This window comes from Mirounga angustirostris, unplaced genomic scaffold (genome assembly GCF_029215605.1).
Source record: "Mirounga angustirostris isolate CCGP_5_RB_7025 unplaced genomic scaffold, mMirAng1.0.hap1 SCAF_4, whole genome shotgun sequence".
In the NCBI taxonomy this organism is placed as follows: Eukaryota; Metazoa; Chordata; class Mammalia; order Carnivora; family Phocidae; genus Mirounga; species Mirounga angustirostris.
In genome coordinates, this window is record NW_026991712.1 from 172,714,806 (window position 1) to 172,720,817 (window position 6,012).

A 6,012-nucleotide genomic window follows, 5' to 3' on the forward strand; every position below is an offset into this window, starting at 1 on the left:
CCTAAAAATGGTATTCTGTATATGTTCACTAGGGATTACCACTGCAATCCTTGGTTTACACAAGGGTGTTTAACACCAAAATGAGTTCCCTAAAGTCAGAGGCTATTTTGTCCATCTTAGATCAGCAACACCTAACACACAGGTGACATTCCATGAAGGTTTGTTGAAAACTAAGGCCAGCCCAGATTATCATCTGAAAACTTGTGGGGGACTCCCTAACTCTCTTACCTACACTATAGGGCCCCCTGGGAGAGGAATTAAAAGACCCATCTTATTCTGCTCAGAAGGCAGTTTAAGGCTATACTATGGGAGAAAGATGGGAATCTTCTGGTGGGCACACTTTTGAGTTTTTACAACAAGTATGGTCTACTTTTAAACGAAAATAACTTTTTTTTTAAGACTTTATTATTTTTAAGTAATCTCTACACTTAGTGTGGGTCTCGAACTTACAATCCCAAGATCAAGAGTCATATGCTCTACCAACTGAGCCAGCCAGTCACCCCATGATGAAAATAACTTAAAGGTATTTTAATTTTGGAAAAGAGCAATCTCAGGCTGACTGGTACTAGAGTCATTTCAAACACTGAAAAACAAATAAAAAAAATAAAAAACAACCGACCATCTTGTCCTCCATAGCAGAGGAGGCCTCTGCTGTTCATGGAATGGTGAGGTGAGGTTCCGTGGGCTGAACCGTGTGTTGAGGGAGGACTGCTGGTGGATGGAGGGCCTCCCGCTTGGACCTCTCCTCGTCTGGGCTCTGCCACTCCTCTATCTTACCAAGCAGGCAGCATCTGAGGTTGGTTGGATGGTGGGTGTAAAGGATGCAGGGCTGGGGCTCAGGTTGTCACTGAGCCCCAACCCCCAACTCTGCCAGTGCTAACAGTGACTCTTGGTCAAGTTACTTACACCGGCTGAAATTGTTTCCTCCTACTTCATATATTTCTTGTGAAGCTTATTAATATGTTATGTTAAGCAACTGGTATACAGTAGGTTTTTTCCCCCCTTTTTTAAAGCAGCAATTATTGGGGGAAATTCATTGCTTTGGTAAAGAGAATATTGTGTTCTGCTGTAAAGGAGAATATAAAACCCTCCATCTGGGCAGTTTTGTTCTGCACAGCTGTAGCCACTGTTTTCTTCCCCAACGGGCTCATTTTTTCTGAATTGACTACATTCATCTTTGTTTCACATCCTTCAAACATGCTCAGTTGGTTATTTACTTAGGGATGGCATCTTTCTTGGTTTCGCAGGCTGGATTTGCCTTCCTCAAATACAGCAATGAAAGTGGAGATTGCCAGCTCCAGGAAATGGTCTGAGATTCTAAATCCACACCTCTCACAGACTGCCTTGAAGGTGGATTAAACTCTACTAACAATTTCAGAATATCAGGCCCAGAAACTCTCTGAGGCCCTTTGTCTAAAGAGGGCCAAGCAGCATTCTGTGATGGCCTCAGAGAGAAGTCCACTGAGAATCTGTATTTACCAGGAAAAGAAGCTACCATAAAAATTTTAAAGTAACATGTTTATACTTTGATATTTTTATACTATATGAATTTATATAAATTATATCTAGGTAGTAACCTAAATGCCTCCTCTTAGCTCTTTATTTTTGTTAGAGCATTTATCACAATTTGAAATTACCTTATTTAGTGGCTCATGTTTTTATAATCTCTTCCCATCGTGCTGTGGCTAAAACAGTACTTAGAACATAGTAGGCACTCAGTAAATATTGATGGAGCTGCATGAAAGATCTGCCTCCCGGCACCACTGTCTTGTAAATTAAATGAGATTGTGTGTGAACATACCTGGCAGAGGGCTATCAACCAGTAATGTTATCTTTAATTAATCCTCACTATACATTTCACAGATGAGGACATTGGTGCTTAGAAAATGTAAGTGAACCCGTGCCCTCAGCCCCCGAAATTTAGAATGTGGTTATGGTCTTTGCTGAGAATGCCCTTGGAAGGAAGTTGTTAAAAAACATAACTCCAAAGGCAGTGAGCCTGGAACTGACAGGGCTGGACAGTAAAGAGAGAAAGGGGAGGAGGGCAGGCGAGGAAGAAAGAGATACACTGATTGGATTAAGTCTGGATTGATTAAATTATAAATAAATAAAACCCACTGGGTTAAGTGGAGATTAAGAAGGCAGCACCACCTCAGGGGCGGGGCGGGAAGAAGCGCTACTTGCCTTCTAGGTGGGTGGGCCCAACTCGGTGTCACTCTTACACATGTCATCTCTCCACCCGCCAACAATCTCCTGAGGCTTTTTAAGGAGGGAGAACCCTCTGAAAGGTTGAGCAATGAGCTCAAACACAGTAAACGACAAACCCCAAAGGGCTCTGCTCAGCACCAAAGCCCACACTGGCCTGCCCACGTGTCTGAATACCTAATGCTGGTCACCTCTCCTCCTGACTCACTGTGGCCAGCCCTGCTTCCTTATCTGTTAACTGAGGAGGGCTGATCAAAGTAATAACAATGATGATGATAATAATCCAAATTCTTGGCACTTGCAATATGCCAGGCATCATGCTAAACAATTTGCATGAACTATCAACTTTATCCTTATTCCTACAATATAGATCTCATGCAATCTCCATTTCACAGATGAGAAAACTAAGGATTTAGACCTGCGAAAGGTCATAGAACATGTAAGCAGCACTGCCAGGTGTCAAAGCCATGTTTGTCCAGCACCAAGGCTCAAGCTCTTTGACCTTGATGCCCATTGCCAGAGAAGCCACCTGAGAAGACACTATCCAACTGGCACACTTCATTCATTCAATCAATCATGCATTCAATCAATTTAGCTTTGGTGAGTATGGCTGCAGTGGAACGGGAAGGAGAAGATGAATTTGATGAGGAAGGCAGATTAGGATTAGAGACCATGGCAAGGAATTTGTATTTTATTGTAATCTTTCATGGATTCTAGGTAGGGGAGTGATAAAACCTATAATTTAAGTATTTTAACATTGTAGACAATGTACCAAGAGTTAAGGACTACAATTAATCTGATATTGTCCTTTAAAACAAACTCAGCAATCCCTTTTAAAAGTCACTCGATTGGGGCACCTGGGTGGCTCAGTCGGTTAAGCATCTGCCTTTGGCTCAGGTCATGATCCCAGGGTCCTGGGATTGAGCCCCACATCAGGCTCCATTCTTGGTGGGGAGCCTGCTTCTCCCTCTCCCTCTGTCTGCTGCTCCCCCTGCTTGTGCTCTCTCTCTCTCTGCCAAATAAATTAAATCTTTAAAGAAAAAAAGTCACTCCATCAGAGACCTTATCTAATCACCTGATATAAAACAGCGCATGTGCACACACACACATATCTGTCACTATTTTTCTTCAAAAAACTTACATCCACCTGGTATGTTTCTATATAGTGTCTCTCTTTCTCTACCCTTAGAATGTAAGCTCCACAAAGCAGGGACTTTTTGTTCACTGCTTTATTCATGACCACCTAGAATCGTGCCTGGCACATAGTAGCTGGTTAATAAATATTGAGTGAATAAGTAAGAAAGGTATGTTATACCTCCCCAAAAATATAGTATACATTTGATGTCTATGTTTGTTCATCTCCTCAGTGCAGTACGAATGTTGGTTTCTATTCTCACCACTATACTGAAAACACCTTTTCTAAGGTCACCAGTAAAATCCCAATTGCAAGCTGTTTTCATAGTGGCAGACGTCTCTGCTGTATCTGACATCAGTGATTTCTCCTCTCTGGGAAACTCCAGGCTACGGGCTTCCACGACACTTCACTCTCCTGAATCTGTTCCTTCTCTGTCTCCTTAATGGTCTCCTTTTCCACCACTTCTCTCCCTTAAATGATGTGGTTCCTCTTGGTTTAGTCCTGGGTCTGCTACTTTTTTGGTACTACACTCTGGGTGTTCTCAGCCACTCTCATGGTTTCTACCACCCCCTATAGGCTGGTGACTCTCAAATCTATAGGATGACTCAAACTTCAGAGTGCCTGGATGGAGTTCAGAATTTGTTTGGATGGGCATTTCCCCCTGGATGTCCCCCCTCCCCCGCCCCGTGGCCCTATGACTCAGCAGGCTCAAGATGGAACTTGCCATCTTCTTAAACCTCCTCTCCTCCCCCTCTTCCTCCTAGGAGCTCTTGAGGCAGAGATGACTAAGAACACTGTTGCCCCCCGGAAACTCCAACGCTCTTCCATCGGCGAGGGCAAAGACCTATTCTCAGGCTGGGAGGATCTGCAGCAAAGCACAGCCACCCAAATGGCTGCCTCCCTAGCTCCTCTATCAGAGGGCTTACATTCTCAGCTTCAAGGGCCGTCTGCACCCAACAGCTCTGCTCCCAAACCTCACCCTGCTGTTTTGTTGGGTATCTCAAATGCAAGATGCGCAAAATTTACCTCATCCACCTCCCCTCCTAAATTATTGTTTCCCACATCTAGCTGGCACCACCATCTACCCTCCGCCTTCCAGGCTAGGCATTTGAAGGCCATTCTTGATTCTCCTTTTCTCTTCTACCACATCTCATTAAACATGGTGATTTTCACTCCCAAATATTTCTCAATTCCATCTTCTTGAAATCCCTGCCATGAACTTTCTTGGGTTCTTAAATGATGTCCTCTCTCTCAAACTTTCCAGCGGCAAACTTCTCTAACAATTGTTTAGACCTCTTTCTGGGGGACTATTTTTAGCCAGAGCATGGCAGGCAGCAGGATCTAGCAAGAGTTTCGTTTTCAGAGCTACTTTTTATGTCAAATGATACATTTTTTTCCATTTTGACATAAAGTTTCCTTTTAAAATAAATTTATCTAAGTAAAAAAGGGAGCCTCTTTATATAAAAATCAACAGGATACTTAGTAGCTAGGAATTCCTGGAAGGTTAAAATCATGAAGTTGGTTCAAGAATGACAGAAGTTTGAGAAACACTAAGATTCAAGACCCTTAGGGTAACATATTAACTTGAACCATATGAAATTGATGATATCTGACTATTTTTGTTTTGACCCACAGAAATGACAATTTCATATGGTGCTAGAAAGTATCCTACATTTTCTGGCTCCTGCGTATGTTCTAGCAAAACCAACTGCTTACCTTTGTTCTGCACACACCACATTATTTCTTTCCTCTGTGCCTTTGCCTGAGCCAGTCCCTCCACCTGTATACCCACACACTCTTTTTTTTTTTTTAAAGATTTTATTTATTTATTTGAGAGAGAGAGAATGAGAGACAGAGAGCACGAGAGGGAAGAGGGCAGAGGGAGAAGCAGACCCCCTGCTGAGCAGGGAGCCCGATGCGGGACTCGATCCAAGGACTCCAGGATCATGACCTGAGCCGAAGGCAGTCGCTTAACCAACTGAGCCACCCAGGCGCCCTACCCACACACTCTTAAGACTTAGGTCACCACCTTCAGGAAACTTCCTTATCATCTGTCCCCCAAGGCCGGTGTGGTGCTCCTCGCCGGTGCTTCCCTAACACAGTCAGCTTCTCTGCATGTTTGCGTCAGTCTCTCCTCCTAGCCTGTGAACTTCTTTAGGGCAATGACTTTTTTTTAAATGAGTCCAATAGCCTCTGCCTGATACACAATAGACCCTAGTTAGCCGTAGCTAACTAAGTGAGGGAGTGAATGAATATGGACCGGGAAGAGAGTTCTAACTGCGCTGGAGGGCCAGCAGAGACCTCAGAGAGTGATCTTTTGATCTAGCTCTTGAAGGATGAGAAGGAAGGAATTTGTGGGGGGAGAAGTGAGTGGAAGAACACTCCCCGAGAGACAACAGCAGGTATAAAGGCACTGGAGTTCTCATAGAATCTGCAGTATTGGAGGAAATGGAAGCATGGCTCGAGTGGAGGGTAAATGAAGGAGAGCCAAGGGAAAAAGCAGTGCTCACAGTGTATTTCCCCCTTGCCCCAGTCTTGGTCCAGACACCCTGAAATTGATAAACACATCCACAAATACTTCCAGTGGGTACTGATGAAAAGGTTGTGAGACAGAAAGCCTTGAAAACAGAAAGCAGGTCATCTGAGCACAGGCGCAAAACCAGCCATACAGA